The following is a 20865-nucleotide window of genomic DNA, read 5'->3' on the forward strand; positions in this document are numbered from 1 at the left end:
TCAAATAACTGGAAATTATTTCCAAATGTATCTTTTCACATGTTTTGCAAAGTAAAACACAGTTTTAGACAGTCATCCTGTAATGCACCTGTATTGCCAGAAATAAGTTCAATAAGCAGTATTACATTAAAGAGTAATACTGATGTGGAGATACGCATTTTACCTCAAATTATAGATAAATCTCTGACCTCAATTTGTCCTCAAAAGTTTTATTCTGCGACATTGACAAGGCCTTTGGCTGTGTATTTCATGCAGTTCTATAACGAAAAGCAAAATGTTATGGTATTCAAGACATTCCTGTTGCCTGGTTAGTCATATTGTAACAGAAAGCAGAGGTCATGATCTCTCTCTATTACTTTCCATAGAGATCAAACAATGGGAAATCCAGCATGGTATGTAACAGCATGACTGGTGCTGCTGCTCGCAGTGTGGTTTCAATTGCCTGAGACTGCAGTCATGTGTGTGTGCGTGTGCGTGCACGTTTTTGACAGTCTCTTTGTGACTCAGCATCTCTGCAATATGGTGAGTAGCAGCTTTCTAAGGAGAATTTTACTAGTGGGTCCACAGCCAATAAAATACACTCCTGGAAATGGAAAAAAGAACACATTGACACCGGTGTGTCAGACCCACCATACTTGCTCCGGACACTGCGAGAGGGCTGTACAAGCAATGATCACACGCACGGCACAGCGGACACACCAGGTACCGCAGTGTTGGCCGTCGAATGGCGCTAGCTGCGCAGCATTTGTGCACCGCCGCAGTCAGTGTCAGCCAGTTTGCCGAGGCATACGGAGCTCCATCGCAGTCTTTAACACTGGTAGCATGCCGCGACAGCGTGGACGTGAACCGTATGTGCAGTTGACGGACTTTGAGCGAGGGCGTATAGTGGGCATGCGGGAGGCCGGGTGGACGTACCGCCGAATTGCTCAACACGTGGGGCGTGAGGTCTCCACAGTACATCGATGTTGTCGCCAGTGGTCGGCGGAAGGTGCACGTGCCCGTCGACCTGGGACCGGACCACAGCGACGCACGGATGCACGCCAAGACCGTAGGATCCTACGCAGTGCCGTAGGGGACTGCACCGCCACTTCCCAGCAAATTAGGGACACTGTTGCTCCTGGGGTATCGGCGAGGACCATTCGCAACCATCTCCATGAAGCTGGGCTACGGTCCCGCACACCGTTAGGCCGTCTTCCGCTCACGCCCCAACATCGTGCAGCCCGCCTCCAGTGGTGTCGCGACAGGCGTGAATGGAGGGACGAATGGAGACGTGTCGTCTTCAGCGATGAGAGTCGCTTCTGCCTTGGTGCCAATGATGGTCGTATGCGTGTTTGGCACCGTGCAGGTGAGCGCCACAATCAGGACTGCATACGCCCGAGGCACACAGGGCCAACACCCGGCATCATGGTGTGGGGAGCGATCTCCTACACTGGCCGTACACCACTGGTGATCGTCGAGGGGACACTGAATAGTGCACGGTACATCCAAACCGTCATCGAACCCATCGTTCTACCATTCCTAGACCGGCAAGGGAACTTGCTGTTCCAACAGGACAATGCACGTCCGCATGTATCCCGTGCCACCCAACGTGCTCTAGAAGGTGTAAGTCAACTAGCCTGGCCAGCAAGATCTCCGGATCTGTCCCCCATTGAGCATGTTTGGGACTGGATGAAGTGTCGTCTCACGCGGACTGCACGTCCAGCACGAACGCTGGTCCAACTGAGGCGCCAGGTGGAAATGGCATGGCAAGCCGTTCCACAGGACTACATCCAGCATCTCTACGATCGTCTCCATGGGAGAATAGCAGCCTGCATTGCTGCGAAAGGTGGATATACACTGTACTAGTGCCGACATTGTGCATGCTCTGTTGCCTGTGTCTATGTGCCTGTGGTTCTGTCAGTGTGATCATGTGATGTATCTGACCCCAGGAATGTGTCAATAAAGTTTCCCCTTCCTGGGACAATGAATTCACGGTGTTCTTATTTCAATTTCCAGGAGTGTATTTGTTTTTGAATTAGCTACCGTTTTTCTTTCATCTATTTATCTTTCATCCTTTATGACTAGTTTCAGGTTCACAGTAGATAAGCTGGGATGACGAGTAACCATTTCTGCCCCCTTGGATCAAACTACTACTTATTCAATGCTCTGTTTATCAATTCTCCTTTGCTCAGTTTCCCCTTTCTCAAGGCTTCTATGGTTTTCAGTAGTGCTGGATATTGCCCTGTTCAGCAACAATGTCATTTAATGCAGCAATAACTGAGTTTTCATTTGTGCTGCTGTATTCCGCCATGAAGTCTTACTCCTGAAATCTCAATGCCCACCTCACAAATTGACGTGACAGATCCATCAGGCTAGTTACACAGCATAGAAAATGGTGATCCATCACAGCGGTGAATGGTTTGCAAATAAATATGGCAAGAAATTGTTGATGTTCCAAACAACTGCAACTGGATAGTTCATCTTGGACTTGAAGAGCACTCCGGAAGCATAACCTATCACCTTTTCAGCACTTTACTGAAATTGCTTGAGAATTGCACCATCCTATGATTTCTAGTGTTGGTGTGAAGTTCTGTCGTGTCATTCTTGTTGTACAGTGCTAGGACAGGAGATGATGTTAGCACATTCTTAAAGACAGAGAAAGATCTTTCTGGCATCGAAAATTTGGCATCACTCTGCAAGGGACATGCCTTGGTACAGCAGTCCTGTATGAATCGCCCGTAGTGTGAACATATTCCAAGAAAATCTGTAACTGTTCTTATTTTCTCTTGACTAGAATGAATTCAATTTTCATTCAGTACGTGCCCAAGTTTGTATTTCTTGCACAGTGAAGAGGCACATTTTTGCCTTCAGGCAGAGACCTGCAGTCTGAACACACTTCAACATGTTTATCAGGTGGCATAGCTTTTCTTCAAATGTCTTCACAAAAATGACCATGTTATCCAGGTGGCAGCTACACATCATCCATTTAAGATGTCAAAGCAGATTGTCCATCATATATTTGAAGGTGGCTATGGCATTGCTTGGCCTAAATGGCATAACCTTAAATTCATAGAGGAAGGCAGTCACCTCCTATGTGCCTCATCTACCTCAATTTGCAGCCTGTCTGCACGTCCATAGTTCAGAAATACTTTGCTATTTTCAAGCAGTCTAAGGGTTTCATCAATGCCCAGTGATGTTCAGTCATTGGTAGCCAGTGTAGAAATGTCATGTGCCATTCTTCTTTTACACAAGGATCACAGGAGGGGGCCAAGGCCTCTGAAGGTTCAAGGATGTCCTCTTGCAGCATCTTTTTCACCTCGTCTCGGGTTATCCATTGCTCAGCCAGTGACACACTATAGGAGCACTGGCTAATTGGTGGCTGATCCCCACTATTGTTAGAGTTAGGAATGGGTTGTGGCTGCTCGTGACAATTAGTGATCCTAAATTCTCCGTGATCACCTACAATGCTTATGACTCACTGGCATGTAGATTTCTTTTGTGAGGCTGAGTAGCATTTTACAATTGACAAAAGCTTCTCAGTTTAACTGAGGATCTTGTTGACAACTGGAACTTGTCTCATTGACGATGATGGGATAACAATGTCTTCAACGACAAACAACTGCCCAGGCAGTCCTTGTTATGTGTGCTTGTTGGATAGTTTCATCAGTCTGAAGCTCTGACTTTCCACAGCCTATGACTGTTTATGATGCCTGCAAGAAGTCCCATTCGATAACAATATTATTGAGTATATTTTGCTAAAATGGCAAATTTGATAGGCTGCATTCTAGTGTTGATATTCTTTACTGATATTGTTGATTGGATGTATTTCCCATTTGTGACTTTCAGTACAATCACTTTTGTATCGTGGACCATAGTCTTCTTTAGCTGACAACAATAAGCATCCAACATTATAGGAAAGGAAGCCCCTGAGTCAACTAGCCAGGATAGATTGGCTATTGATGAAGATTTCAGTGAAATTTCCTGAGAATTTTTTGATTGTCATCCATGGAGGGTTGACATCTGTGGTGGCCTCCTCCCCAGGTGGTCGTCTCAGTTTTTGTGAAGTTGGCAGTTTTGTGAAGTTTGTGAAGTGGCTGGTACCTGTGTACGCGGCGGGGAAAGGCTACAGAACGTTGGGCAGTGAACTTGTCGTGGGTATAGCGACAGGCTTCATCCCACAGGACTAAAATCATCTGCAGTTGACAGGTGTGAATAGTGCTTTTTTGATGGTTGATGTCTTGCAGTGCAATAGTTGTTGAATAATCATCTCCTCTCTGTAAAGTAGCATACAATGTGTGTACAGCAAAAGTGTATCAATGTATTGTTCCCTGTCCTCCATACGTATGTTCTTCTGTGGGGCATTGTCCTTGGTGGACGAATCGGTTTGTACTGACATTATGTAGATGCTGGGTTGTCGTGCAACAGTTGCGGCATAGATCAAGGTTTGATGAGACCATTCTTCATGGCTTATTTGATTAGTGGTGCAGAGTGGTGCTGGGGTTGATAGTCATGGCTGGTAGCTGTTGTGTACTTGGGCTGACATTTATGACTGTGAGATCATGGTGGTCTCTCACAGTTGCCATAGGAACAACAATCAGCAGTCAGTAATACCTCTTTCTTGAGACACTTTTATTGTAGCTTTTCCTCAGTTCGTTGGCTCTATTTGATGAATTTGTCTGTCATTGTGACATCTTTTACAGACGAGCTTTGTACATTTCATCTGCGACTCATTTCACGTGTATGAGATTTAGTTGACTTCTGTCATATTTGTATTCATGATGTATGAGGGGGGGGGGGGGGGGGGCAAATATAACAATAATTTCTGTTATTTTGCATTTTTAATGAACTCTACATTCACAGTACTTTAGTGCCCATCAGATTATAGTCCATGTGCATCAATGCACTTGTCCAATGCTTTTGCCACTGCTCAGAACAGTTCTGGAATTTGTGAGGCAAGATACTGCTCAAAGCTGTTAGTGTGTTTTCTTTCACATCACTGAATCACTTTCCTTTCAGAGTTTCCTTCATCTTTGGAAAGAAAACAAAACAAAACAGTCAGACGGAGACAGATCAGGTGAGTAGGTTGGATGAGGCACGGGCACCATGCTGTTTTTTTGCCATGAACCGTCGGATCATCAGAACTGTGTGGGCTGGAGCTTTCTAGTGGTGGAACAAGCAGTTCCTATTTCTCCACAGTTCTGGCTGTTTTTGTCGCACTCTCTCTCATAATCCTTGTAACATATCCAGATAAAAGTGTTTGTTCACTCTTTGTCCTGGAGGAAGGAACTCCTTGTGGACAATGCCACGACATAAAAAATACCAAATCAACATTGTTTTCAAATTGCATCGCACTTGGTGTTATTTCTTGGGTCATTGTGATGTTTTGAGTTTTCCACTGGCTTGATGCTTGCTTTGACTCTGGACCGTTCCACATTTTGCTCTTAAAGTTGCGGCAAACATTCTCACAGTTTTCTCTTTGGTCATCTGTGAGCAAGTGAGGACTGAATTTTGCAGACACCCGTCTCACGTGTAAATCTTGAGTTAAAATTTGCTGGACCATGCTAAATAACACTTTTGTTTCCTCAGAAGTTTGGTCAGTGATCCTTCCCGTAGACCTCTGATTTCTGCTAAGCAGCATCATTAAAGGCTTGTCGAAGCATCCAAATAGTCTTGGCTGCAGTGTTCCCTAACAGAAAACAAAATTTCACACAGACTCTTTGCTCCTTCTTGATGGCTAAGTCACTAATCACCGAAGGGTTGAAATAGTAATGCAAACAACATAGCACCACAAACAAATCACTAAACCCAGACTGATGCTGGCTTACTGAGTGATGTGGGAGACTCCAAACTAACAACACCTAGTGACTTCTGCGTAGCTACAAAGTTTGCGCGTGCAGTTGTTCTATTCTGGTATTTTTTGGGTCCCTCGTTGCACAGAGCCCAAACTTTCTTTATGTACAACTGTTATTTCCACACGATGTTGCTTCCTGTAATTCAGTTGTTGTTCCACTAAATGGACTTGCTGCTGATTGTTGCCAAACATTTTCTTCAGCGCGGCCTGGTATTTGTCCCAGTTATTGAGCTTCTTTTTGTTGCTATTGAACCACTGCGAGGGGGTGCCATCCATCAAAATCACATATTTGCCAAACACATAATATCATCCCACCTGTTGTATTTGATGACTCAGTTGAATCCTTTCAGCCATTTCGTTGGGTCCTGACCAGCATGTTTAGAAAACACTGATGGTTGCTTGATGTGCAACTGATTTACTGCTGGCCTGGAATCCATTGCTCTCCTGAATATGTGGAGCTAAGGAATTACGTGTGTTTGTATTACAGTTCCTGTCTGTGTAGGCAACAGTTTTAATGTTGTGTAATTGGAGCCATGGTGATGTAGATGTTTAGAAGTTCTTGGTGTCTTTATCAAATAATGACACACCGTAACCACAATGAAATCCAGGTCCAAAGGTGTTGTCAGTGAAACATTTAGCACTGAAAGCAAATTTATTGCAAACACTAACATACAGCCAGAATAGAAATGAGCTCTAGTGCAGCTATACAAACATCAATTATTCCAGAATGCTGGTATTTACACAAACATTGAATATTTCAGAACACACACAAAAAAAAATATTCCAAGAACCTTCCAGAAATGATAAATACTAAATAACAATTGCTAGTGGTTAGGTTTTTTCTAGCAACCCCGGCAAGTCAGCTAATGGTGCTAACTGCTACTTGAAAGTGCATGCACCACAGCTCATGGCACTATAAACAAATCCTAGAAATGTATCTCATACACTGTGTTAATGAGTGTTGCTGTTTAACCCTATTTGTGCTAATTGTGCCAAATTAATCAAGTACATTGTGTCTCGTGCTGCAAGGATATTTGAGAAGATCCTAGAGGAGAGTGTACAGAAGGTGGTGGTAGGAGAAGGAATGACCAAGGAATGATATGGGTTTAGACCAGGAAGATTGACAGTGAATCTAATTTTTAGTGTAAGGCGCTTCTGAAAGAGAGAGATTATGAATACGATTAGGACCTAGTAATGGTTTGCCTGGACATATGATAGTGTGGAAAGAAGCAAGAGAAAGGAAGCTCTTCCACAAAAGGGAATTGGTCTGCTGACTATGAAAAGAATAAAGGGAATATATCAAGGAGGTGTGTGTTGTGTAAAAATAGGAGGAGAAAGACAGACTGCTTTGAAACGAAAAATGGCCTGATGCTAGATAGTGCATTATCCCCTCTATTTTTCATCACTGTTATGGATGAGATAATGACACAAGCAGCTGTGTGATAGGATGTAAAATATGAAAACAATGGTGTTTGTGGATGATATAATAATTGGGGAAGAAGGTACAAGAATGGCAAAATGCATGGGAGGAAGTGGTGGGTCAGTACAGATCGAAATGGGTGCTGATAACCTCACTGTTGAGTGCCCATAAACTCCAAACACACACACACACACACGAGGGTTGAAATTTTACGCAAGGAAGTGTGAAGTGATGTTTACTGCAGATTATTAGAAGCCTGATCTGGAGCACCACCAAAATGTAAGGTAATGTTACACCAAGTGTATTATGCTCCAATACTCACAAATGTATCAATATGTGGGTAATGAAAAAAAGGCACGTGTGCAGGATAGATGCTTGTCAGCTGACATTTCATAGAAGCGGAATAGGACATACTTGAATGGATAGGGTAATTAATGAGATGATAAGAAAAACAGTTGAACAAAAGCCTATGCAAAAACCCATAGGAAAGACAAGATTAAGATAGTATGGGCATGTTAAAAGAATGAGATTTGGCAGGATACTATGACAGGCCCACAAAATGACAGTAGCACGCAATAGAGTCGAGGAAGACGAAGAATCAGATTGATTGCTGGAGTGAAGGAATCTGTGCTAAAGACTGGACAGAGTGTATAGAGAAACGTGCTGGGAGGACAGGAAAAGATGGAGGGGCTTATGTTCTAAGTCAGGAGTTCACAGACCGTAGCTATTTGTAACCCATCACTGATCTGATGGCAGGCCTCCCATCCTCTTTATTCCCCCCTCCCCCTCCTCCCCCGGAAAGGAATAGGCAGGCCCTTGTACAACTAGGTTCTTCTAACAATACATTGTTGGAACTATATTTATTAAATAAAGTGACTATTTGTGAAACAAATGATGTGAACTAATTATATATTTTGTTGTTGGCGACCCTTACATAGTCACAGTGAGGGGTTTACGGCTTGCAGTTCTAGAAAGTCTGTATACCCCTGTTCTAAAGAGACCCATCCAGAGCCTGGAGTCTATAGATGATTGCATTGATAACAATGGTTTTTTCAAAGAAATCTGTAAATATGGAGTGTTTTTCCATAACATTCTGATGCAGCTATACGTTGAACACTACCATTTGTAATATAGCTGACAGAGCTTTTCAGTCCTTGACTTTAAATGCTCAGTTTGTCGCAAATGATAGAAAATAGGGTTAAAAATCAAGTAAGATGTGTGCTTGGAAATTCTTGCTACCAGCGAGGCGGATGTGACCGGACGTAGCTTATGTGTAATGTTTACTCTGCTAACAAGTGTGGACTATGCCGCATCATGAGGCTCGAGAGCCATTACAAACCACAACCCTTGGACACAGCGAACATATCAGAGTACGGCCTGTTCGTCACGTAGGCATCGCGTACTGCGGCGTGACACACACGCATTGCTCAAGAGTACTGGAAACTTCTAGAACAAGTGGTGCTGGGTGTAGTACCGCGTATAAAAAGGCTAGCCGTCGTAGTGTTGAGAGAGAGATGGCAGTGATGGAGCAGTCGGTCATATATGGTTTAAGCTGGAGTTATGATGCTGTGAGATTGTAGTGCAGTGCTGTGTAACCACGAGGAGACTTATATTCATTTCCATGTAGTCAACACTTAGTCTGGTGTGCCCGCCTCTGCTATATTGGGACTTAGACTCAGGGAGCTATGAGAAGTTGCACTACTAAGAAGGCAGTTAGTAGACTTTGTTTATAAAATGGATGTGCCAGGGGTGCTTCCAGTGTACATATCCTCAGGCAATGATTTATGATTGCATCCAATGTACCCTAAGATCCCAGCCGAGTTCTGCATTCTAACTCACCCTACAGCCCTCTTTTTCAGTGGAGCAAGTGCACAGAAGGCAGCCCATGACCACGAGACCTCCTGCCAAGTGATTTCTTTGACGCACATTCTTGCAGTCTTTCCATTCCCTCTCAGCACTCATGAGTGGGACAAGACAGGAGGAGAAAACTATTTGGTGCCAGGTGTGGGGTAGGGGCACATAATCGGCAGAAATAGAGTACAGGAATAGGCAAAGGGCACGTCAAATAGCACCAGCACAGAGCCAGAGGGTAAATGCACCATGTCTATACAGAAGGTCATCGCCTCGCGCCAGCGTAAAGCCAGAGGGTAGACGCATCGCATCTACGCAGTGGGTCGTAGCATCGTGCCAATGCTGAGCCAGAGGGTAAACACACCACGTCTATGCAGAGGGTTGTTGCATCATGCCAACGCAGAGCTAGAGGGTAGACGCACTGCGTCTACGCAGAGGGTCGTCGCTTCACCCCAACGCAGCACCAGTGTTACATCGCACTGTCACGGAATCGGAGGGTTGCAGGTCCGCGCCACCACTGCAGCTGACCCATCTCGTGCTGCACTCGTTGCGGGCAGGTCCACGTGCTGCCATCGAGAGCACAGAGTTTGCCGTACAGGCCACAAGAAACAAGGTTAGTGAAAATGGGAAACGCTGACGCAGTAGACTCAGGTGGGAGTATGCAAGTAAACCCCAATTAGAACAGATTATATTTAAGTTATATTGAGGCCACCAGGTTAGTACCACATAAATTTGAGGGGGGCAGAGAAAAACTGTCTGAATTCATAGATAATTGTGATAACGCTTACAACTTAGTGGATCCTAGTTATAAGCAAGTATTTTTAAAGTTTATTATTCGCCAAATAACAGGCTCTGCCCGCAGTAAGCTATTAGTTAAGAGATCCCACAGAAACTTGGTCTGACACGAGGGCAATTTTGTTAGAAAATTACGAAAGTAAACGCACGATTGATTACTATGCCTGCATCATGTTCAGTAGTAGGCAAGAAAAGGAGGAAAGTGTGGCTCAATGGGGCTCTCGCGTGGATTCCGTGCATTCCATTTTCGGGAAGCAATGAAGAGGGTCATGGATGACAAAGAAATTGTGGGCTGCAATGCGTTGATAGGGAAGTTAGGAAGGGCCTTGTTTTTACATGGGTTGTATGATGAGCGGATAAAGACAGTAATATAGGCCCAAGGTGAACGGATCACCTCGTCCGAAGCTATTGATTTAGCAGCTACCAAAGAGAGTGCAATAACCTTGGAAAGAGATAAGCGCCACGTGACAACTGTAGCCTGGCTGGAGAAAAGTAGTAGTGCGAAATGTTTTAAGTGCGGGAAAGGGGGTTACATATCACGTGAGTGCAGGAAAAAGTATAGACAGATACTGTAAAGGAGATTCCCCATGCAAGAAATAGATGTTCGTGAATTCAAAGGGACTGGATAGCGTCCACAGTGTCCCCCACCAGTACGATGTATGGCATGTAATGTGATGCGGCAATCGCCCCCGTGTACTAGAGCAAAGCCAGTGACATCTTCACGTGTCACTGAACGGGACACTATGCTCGTGATTGTCGCGAAAGTAAGTGGGCTAACATACGTAGGAAAAATGTGCAGGGAAACGAGCAGCGGGTGTAATGCCACAGTAAGAGCTGCTGACTGCATGGGGAAAAATGATTACATATGCGTACAGAGCAAGGATGTGAAAGGCTCTGAAACAAAGTTATTGATAGATAGTGGTGCCCATATTAACCTTATACGGTCCAAGGTTCTGACGGAAAACGTGAAGTGGGATCCTAGAAGGGCGGTCACGATAAAAAGTATCGTAAACGAAGAGGTCAGGACAGAGGGTCCTGTATCAGTATGTTTAAGCAACGGTGAGGGAAGCAACTGGGTCACGCAGTTCCAAGTAGTGAATGAGTGTATTGATTTGCCATTTGATGAATTACTGGGGCAGGAGTTCCTGGACAAAAATAAAGTCATGTTGGATTATGGCCATAGAAGAATGCAGGTATTAGGTGGATGGGTAGAGTTGCGAGAAGAATGCAAAGAAGCAACCGTCAATAGATTAACTGTACAAAATGATAGAAATGGGAAGGCTCCACGAGCAAGTTGCGCAGCTGTAACGAGGTTTGGAAAGATGCTGGCCAATGTCGCTGCACCCACAGAAACAGTCGCCGCAATGCAAATGGACGATAGAGGCCCATTCCAGGTAGATAATGGGGGAATTGGTCAATACAAATACACGGCGAGGCGCGTCAGCTGGTCGCCGCCTGAGCCGTCCCAAGAGGGTTGTACGAAACCAAAGGAAAATGAAACTAAGCGAAGTAAATGGCCACCCCGAAGAACGAAGAATCAATGTAAGGTAACAATGAGTAGGGGTGACATGTCTCCAGCCCCAGAGGACTTGGAAGAAATAGGAATCGGGGCGCAAAAAGAAAGATTTATGAAAGTTCACGTGACACAAAAACTAGGGAGTGAAGTGGTTATTCAGAAACCAGAGATTAGACCAGGGGTCCATATACCAGAAGTGACTATCCGAGACAGGATGTGCATAACAAGTGTAACAAACAGGGAACAAGAGGTCCGTTTTAATGCGCCGGAGATATTAGTGGTGCTATGTCCGCGGACCTAACCGAATCGCGCGCCCTGCCGTCGCTCAGCCCGGCCACACATGCGCGGTGGTCGGTCTTAGCTTCACATCGCAGCCGCCGGAGGTTCATAGCGTTATCTCCGGCTGAAGACGTTGCGCCATTCAATAATTCTTACCTGCAGCTCCCTCTATGGTCACAAGATATAACGGGAGCACAGACCTGACGCCACAGCCACTTGCTCTTGCTCACTAGCTGTGTTAATATAGAAGTGTTACTGTATAGATCTTATAAGACACCCTTGGGCTTAGAACTTAGTTACAATTTGTATTGCACCGTGGATTTGTGAATTGTATTGTGAACTTCATTATGTAGCTACTTGATTTGAGAGCAATAGATGGTGCATGCTTCCGTGTGGAGAATAAAGATAAGTAATCTTCCTGATCGCTGGCGCCTTACTTTGAGACTAATCTTTTCTCGACCATCAGATCTTGTGTCACATCCCGGTCGTGTCGTGCTACTAATATTATGTTTGCCACGCCAGGCAGACATAAAAAGCTGAACGAATTCCACCACCAAGCAGTTGTAAAATTTGGTGTGCACCACAGGGAAAGAAAGGCGGGAGAAAACCGTGGCAGAGCTTGTTGAAAGAAAACATGTGTATAGAGCACTTAAACCAAGAAGAGCAAGAACCCATACAAGAGTTGTGTTTGGTGTATAATGATGTCTTTCATTTACCGGGAGACGTGCTCACCTATAGCACTGTAGTGAAGCACCAGATTCACTAGTACCTGAAGCAGAAGGGACGGTCATAAATCAGAGGCCTTACTGAATCCCTCAAGCACAGCAGGAAGCACTGAAAAAGGAAATAGATGGCACGCTGGATGAAGGCATAATATCACCGATTACCAGTCCATTTAACTTCCCTCTGTTACTACTACCAAAGAAGCTTGAGGCCAGCGGCACACAGAAGTGGACAGTGGTTGTCGATTATCGGAAATTAAATGATATGTCGTTGAATATGGTTTACCCATTGCCCAGAATTGATGAAATACTAGATACCCGAGGGAAGGCAAAGTATTTCTCTACTCTTGATCTCGCAAAAGGGTACTATCAAGTCCTGATAGATGAACGGGATCGAGAAAAGATGGCATTTAGAACACCTACAAGCCATTATGAATACAATAGGATGGCGATGGGCCTGAAGACAGCTCCATCCACATTTCAACGGTTAATGAATACTGTACTGATGGGTGTACAGGGAAATAAAGTGTTCATGTACCTAGACGACATTGTCATTGTGGGCCATAATGTGTGACTTGAGGAAGTATTTGATTGCTTACGGAAAGCAAACCTAAAATTGCTAGTCGACAAATGTGAATTCCTAAGGACGGAAGATACGTTTTTGGGGCAGGTTTTGACAGTGGAAGGTCTGAAAACCGATTCCACTAAAGTAGCAGCAATGAAGTATCCGCAACCAAGGACAACTGCTGACTTAAAAAGTTATCTTGGCATGATCGGATACTACCGAAGATGTTTGAGCAACTTTAGCAAAATTGCAAAACCCCTAATGAACTATTAAAGAAAGGAGTTCCGTATGTTTGGGCGGAAGTGCAGGAAGAGGCGTTTCAAACATTGAAAGAGAAGTTAACCAAGCCACCGATACTACAGTATCCAGACTTCACTAAAGAGTTTTTATTAATGACTGACGCCAGTAACTACGCATTAGGGGCTTATTTGAGTCAAGGTCCAATGGGAAAGGATTTACCAATTGCATACATATCACATACTCTCAACAAGGCAAAGTTGAATTACAGTACAATAGAGCGAGAGTTGCTTGCCATAGTATGGGCAGTTAAGTACTTCCGACCGTATCTCTTTGGAAGGAAGTTCAAGATACTCACGGACCATAAACCACTGATACGGTTAGGTAGCATTATGGATCCATCATAAAGATTAATGAAGCTTCGGTTAAAGTTGAAAGAATATGTTTACCAAATCATATATAAGGAAGGAAAGCAAAATTGCGTGGCTGACGCACTACCATGCATTCGGAGTGTACAAGATAGCGACAAACAAACACAGCAGGTTACAAAGAGGGGCACAAATGAGACCGACAGGCACAAAGATAAGTGAGGGGATGCCGCAACTAAGACTGTAATCAAGGCCTTAATAGTGATGAGATAATGGAGACAGCAGCGACAGCTGAGATGGCAGACCCCGAAGAGACAGCTGACACGACTGAGATAAGCAGAGGCAGTAATACATCCCAGATAAACAAAGATGATGATTTGAGTGCAGAGGATAAATTGGCAATTCTAAAGCAGATGCACATATCTCCCACAGGAGGCCATCAAGGAATGGGAAGGACGTATGAACGAATAAAACATGGCCAGGTATGAAAGCTGACATAGAGAAGTTCATCAGGACATGCGAAAGTTGCTGAAAGAACAAGATCACACAAGCTAAGACTAAGCAACCGCTAGAGCTAACTCAGGCCCCAGAATTTATACTTGAGCGCTGTGATATTGATGTAGTAGGGCCATTACCCATTACTCAGCCTGGGCACAAATATATTTTGACATTTCAAGACTCTCTCACAAAGTTTGTAATAGCCGAACCAATAGCTTGGCAAGACGCTTATACGGTTGCATGAAAATTGGTGGAAAGCGTTATTTTAAAACTTGGGATCCCGACGGCCCTGTTGAGTGACATGGGAAGCAATTTCATAGGTGATACCATGAAACGAGTCTGCAAATTACTGAGAATAGAGAAAATACAAACGGCAGCGTGACACTATGTGATCTGGGACCAGAGAGATTGGGACAGATGGGTTGCATTCGCATGTTTTGTATACAATACTACTCCTCATAGTACCACGGGATACACACCATTCGAATTGTTCTTCGGCAGGAAGTGCGATTTGCCGGGATGGCTACAAAAGAAACCAGCAAACGTAATCTATAATTATGCTGATTATGTGACGGAGATTCGACAGTGACTACAAATGTTACACCAAGATGCCCATGAGGCAACACAAGTGAGCAAAGAAAGAAACAAGAATAACTACGACAAAACTCAAAACCCGAAGGAATTTAAAAGGAATGATTGCGTATTACTGTATGATGAGAGTGTACGTTGAGGACGATTGAAGAAATTAGATAGCCAGTGGCGAGGGCCATTTACTGTGGTTGATGTGCAAGAACCTAATGTAGTAATTAGGCTAAAAGGGAAGAAATGTATAAAAGTGCATGCTAATAGGCTGAAGGAATTTTACTGAACTGAAATGTGGACATTGTATTAGAAGACGTGATGTGAAAGTAAGAACGACCGCAGGCGATAAAGGAGCAGAAGAGTGACAAATACGTTTCTATTACAGATGCCAAGGATGAAAACACTGTGGGTGACAGCAATAGTCAGGAGTATCTTGCAGGTCAGTCTCGCGGGACGAGAAGCGCCACTGCCAGATGTACAAGTGCAAAAGTTCCAGTGAGCACTGGGGATTTACTATGACAACCAGGGCAGCATGAATTTGTACAGCACAACATGAAGAGTGGTGAGCTGTTTTAACATCAAGGGACTGCATGACAAATCTGAGGACATACAAGTGGTTGCCAATAGAGTGGTAACACATTGCATGGGTAAGCTGAATCACGCAAAGTTAAGCACCGGAGAGTGCGAGAATGTACAGCAAACTGTGAAATGGCATGTGAATAAAATTTCTAGATGGAAATAGTTGATTGATCAGTTGACTAGGCATGAATGACCGAGGCTCAGAAGAGGAATATCAAATTTTATAGGAAAGCCAAGTAAGGTATTGTTTGGCACATTAGATGAAGATGATGCGGCATTCTTCAAAGCCAAAATACACGTACTTGAGGAACAGTAGAGAGAGCTGTTATGATTGTCCAAAGAACAACTGACCATTGTGAGAACTTCACTGACAGGGGTGAATCAAACACTTGACGCGGTAACTAAGAATACTCAGATAATTGCAGAAGGAATGAGAAAACTATGTATGCATGTAGAGGATTATGAGAATAGCACTACTAGGAAGGTACAACATGCCCTGATTCTCTTAACTATTACAGAGCAAATAATGCAGATTAGTGGTATGTTCAATGAACTCAAGAGGGAATACAACTTATTAGTCTCTGCAATAGTGAACGCGCAGAAAGGTCTATTAGAACCACACTTGATTAACCCTGTACAGGTGGTCAAGTATTTAGAACTGATACAAGAAGATTTAAGAGACAAAAAGTTCCCTGTTGAACTCAAGAAGGAGCAAGGGTATCTGTTACTTCGTATAATAGATATAGATGTAGTTCTTGCTGGCACTATGGTAAGTTGTGTGTTAAATGTACCTTTAGTGGATAGTAACGTATATACATTATATAGAATATGGCCATTGCGCGCTGTAATGGTACTTGAATTACGTAACCATTATGGTACCTCACCTGAACCTCTCAATACCAGTAATATTCTACTGTGTTTCTGTTAACTACTTAACATATTTCTGAGACAACATTCAGATTTGATTTCACTCTTGATACATCGATATGTTTATATTGCAATGATATTGCTCTTATGTGTATTCTTTCTTTTGTCACTATGATCTTTGACGTACTTGTAACTCTGATTTTTGGGCGCGTAAGCGATTGTTAGTTAGTTGTTAACTTGTTAGAGAGTCGGACCTTGAAAAATCAAGTGTTGGACGTCATGTTGGAAAGATGAATATTGTCGTCAGCTTATAAAATGTGAACTTTAACAGTGACTGTGAGGAAGATGATTTCAAGTATGTTTTGTATTGTGAAGTGATGTTTTGTGTGATACGTGATATTGCAATAAAAGCAGTTAAAAGGAAGTGTAACTTAAATTCGGAGTGCTGATTGTTTTTTTACATCACCATTGTGCTAACTTTGAAAGGTTTAATCTCCAAGAATGGTTTGAGAAGTGCATCTACAAAACTTTTGAATATAGCAGAATAAAACCTAGGCCTCTTTGCATCCGAGCTTGGAATCATAACCACCTAGATTTTCAATGATTGAGCCATGATTTTACGACGAGACCAGTGTGGGAAACACAAAAAGATGAGTGCCTAGTTTTTTTATTATTACATGAAATGACTTTATGAACTGTGCTCTAATGACACCTGCCACATAATATGACTGTTGTTGCCCGAAAATCTGCATCTACATTTATACTCCGCAAGCCACCCAACGGTGTGTGGCGGAGGGCACTTTACGTGCCACTGTCATTACCTCCCTTTCCTGTTCCAGTCGCGTATGGTTCGCAGGAAGAATGACTGTCTGAAAGCCTCCATGCGGGCTCTAATCTCTCTAATTTTACATTCGTGATCTCCTCGGGAGGTGTAAGTAGGGGGAAGCAATATATTCTATACCTCATCCAGAAACGCACCCTCTCGAAACCTGGCGAGCAAGCTACACCGCGATGCAGAGCGCCTCTCTTGCAGAGTCTGGCACTTGAGTTTGTTAAACATCTCCGTAACGCTATCACGGTTACCAAATAACCCTGTGACGAAATGCGCCGCTCTTCTTTGGATCTTCTCTATCTCCTCCGTCAACCCGATCTGGTACGGATCCCACACTGATGAGCAATACTCAAGTATAGGTCGAATGAGACGGGCGCTGATAACCTCGCTGTTGTGCGCCCTAAAACACTAATCATCATCATCATCATCGAATGAGTGTTTTGCAAGCCACCTCCTTTGTTGATGGACTACATTTTCTAAGGACTCTCCCAATGAATCTCAACCTGGTACCCGCCTTACCAACAATTTATTTTATATGATCATTCCACTTCAAATCGTTCCGCACACATACTCCCAGATATTTTACAGAAGTAACTGCTACCAGTGTTGGTTCCGCTATCATATAATCATACAATAAAGGATCCTTCTTTCTATGTATTCACAATACATTACATTTGTCTATGTTAAGGGTCAGTTGCCACTCCCTGCACCAAGTGCCTATCCGCTGCAGATCTTCCTGCATTTCGCTACAATTTTCTAATGCTGCAACTTCTCTGTATACTACAGCATCATCCGCAAAAAGCCGCATGGGACTTCCGACACTATCTACTAGGTCATTTATATATATTGTGAAAAGCAATGGTCCCATAACACTCCCCTGTGGCACGCCAGAGGTTACTTTAACGTCTGTAGACATCTCTCCATTGATAACAACATGCTGTGTTCTGTTTGCTAAAAACTCTTAAATCCAGCCACACAGCTGGTCTGATATTCCGTAGGCTCTTACTTTGTTTATCAGGCGACAGTGCGGAACTGTATCGAACGCCTTCTGGAATTCAAGAAAAGTAGCATCTACCTGGGAGCCTGTATCTAATATTTTCTGGGTCTCGTGAACAAATAAAGCGAGTTGGGTCTCACACGATTGCTGTTTCCGGAATCCATGTTGATTCCTACATAGTATATTCTGGGTTTCCAAAAACGACATGATACTCGAGCAAAAAAACATGTTCTAAAATTCTACAACAGATCGACGTTAGAGATATAGGTCTATAGTTTTGCGCATCTGGTCGACGACCCTTCTTGAAGACTGGGACTACCTGTGCTCTTTTCCAATCATTTGGAACCTTCCGTTCCTCTAGAGACTTGCGGTACACGGCTGTTAGAAGGGGGGCAAGTTCTTTCGCGTACTCTGTGTAGAACCGAATTGGTATCCCGTCAGGTCCAGCGGACTTTCCTCTGTTGAGTGATTCCAGTTGCTTTTCTATTCCTTGGACACTTATTTCAATGTCATCCATTTTTTCGTTTGTGCGAGGATTTAGAGAAGGAACTGCAGTGCGGTCTTCCTCTGTGAAACAGCTTTGGAAAAAGGTGTTTAGTATTTCAGCTTTACGCGTGTCATCCTCTGTTTCAATGTCATCATCATCCCGGAGTGTCTGGATATGCTGTTTCGAGCCACTTGCTGATTTAACGTAAGACCAGAACTTCCTAGGATTTTCTGTCAAGTCGGTACATAGAATTTTACTTTCGAATTCAATGAACGCTTCACGCATAGCCCTCCTTACGCTAACTTTGACATCGTTTAGCTTCTGTTTGTCTGAGAGGTTTTGGCTGCGTTTAAACTTAGAGTGAAGCTCTCTTTGCTTTCGCAGTAGTTTCCTAACTTTGTTGTTGTACCACGGTAGGTTTTTCCCGTCCCTCACAGTTTTACTCAGCACGTACCTGTCTAAAACGCATTTTACGATTGCCTTGAACTTTTTCCATAAACACTCAACATTGTCAGTGTCGGAACAGAAATTTTCGTTTTGATCTGTTAGGTAGCCTGAAATCTGCCTTCTATTACTCTTGCTAAACAGATAAACCTTCCTCCCTTTTTTTATATTCCTACTAACTTCCAAATTCAGGGATGCTGCAACGGCCTTATGATCATTGATTCCCTGTTCTGTACATACAGAGTCGAAAAGTTCGGGTCTGTTTGTTATCAGTATGTCCAAGATGTTATCTCCACGAGTCGGTTCTCTGTTTAATTGCTCGAGGTAATTTTCGGATAGTGCACTCAGTATAATGTCACTTGATGCTCTGTCCCTACCACCCGTCCTAAACATCTGAGTGTCCCAGTCTATATCTGGTAAATTGAAATCTCCACCTAAGACTATAACATGCTGAGAAAATTTATGTGAAATGTATTCCAAATTTTCTCTCAGTTGTTCTGCCACTAATGCTGCGGAGTCGGGAGGTCGGTAAAAGGAGCCAATTATTAACCTAGCTCGGTTGTTGAGTGTAACCTCCACCCATAATAATTCACAGGAACTATCCAATTCTATTTCACTACAGGATAAACTACTACTAACACCGACAAACACTCCACCACCGGTTGCATGCAATCTATCCTTTCTAAACACCATCTGTACCTTTGTAAAAATTTCGGCAGAATTTATCTCTGGCTTCAACCAGCTTTCTGTACCTATAACGATTTCGGCTTCGGTGCTATCTATCAGCGCTTGAAGTTCCGGTACTTTACCAACGCAGCTTCGACAATTTACGATTACAATACTGATTGCTCCTTGGTCCCCGCAGCCTCTGATTCAGACCCTCCACTCGGTTCTGTACCAAAGGTCCGCAGTCAGTCCTGTCGATGATGCTGCAGATGGTGAGCTCTGCTTTCATCCCGCTAGCGAGACTGGCAGTCTTCACCAAATCAGATAGCCGCCGGAAGCCAGAGAGGATTTCCTCGGATCCATAGCGACACACATCATTGGTGCCGACATGAGCGACCACCTGCAGATGGGTGCACCCTGTACCCTTCATGGCATCCGGAAGGACCCTTTACACATCTGGAATGACTCCCCCTGGTATGCACATGGAGTGCACATTGGTTTTCTTCCCCTCTCTTGCTGCCATATCCCTAAGGGGCCCCATTACGCACCTGACGTTGGAGCTCCCAACTACCAGTAAGCCCACCCTCTGCGACCGCCCGGATCTTGCAGACTGAAGGGCAACCTCTGGAACAGGACAAGCAGCCATGTCAGGCCGAAGATCAGTATCAGCCTGAGACAGAGCTTGAAACCAGTTCGTCAGACAAACGGGAGAGGCCTTCCGTTCAGCCCTCCGGAATGTCTTTCGCCCCCTGCCACACCTTGAGACGACCTCCCACTCTACCACAGGTGAGGGATCAGCCTCAATGCGGGCAGTATCCTGGGCAACCACAGTCGTAGTCCGATCGGGGGATGCGTGGGACGAGCTGGCCGTCCCCGACAAACCCCCATCCGGAACCCCACAGTGATGCCCATTGGCAACAGCCTCAAGCTGTGTGACCGAAGCCAACACTGCCTGAAGCTGGGAGCGAAGGGATGCCAACTCAGCCTGCATCCGAACACAGCAGTTGCAGTCCCTATCCATGCTAAAAACTGTTGTGCAAAGAACGTCTGAACTAATCTACAAAGAGCGCAAACAAATTGACACAAAATTTAAAAGGTTATTAAAATACAAGATTGCCTAGTAAATGCAGTAATGCTGCTACTTGCGCACTGCTGACACACTGCTCGGCGGCGGAAGGAGACTACGCGATTTTACACTATTCAGGTACTAAAACGCGATGCTACAACTCTCAAATACAATAATATGCCCAAAATTTATGAATTAAACAATGCAAGTACCAAAAACACGCAAATAAATTAAGAATTAAACTATGTAACAAATGAGTGAGCT

Source organism: Schistocerca piceifrons, chromosome 4 (assembly GCF_021461385.2).
Source record: "Schistocerca piceifrons isolate TAMUIC-IGC-003096 chromosome 4, iqSchPice1.1, whole genome shotgun sequence".
NCBI lineage: Eukaryota > Metazoa > Arthropoda > Insecta > Orthoptera > Acrididae > Schistocerca > Schistocerca piceifrons.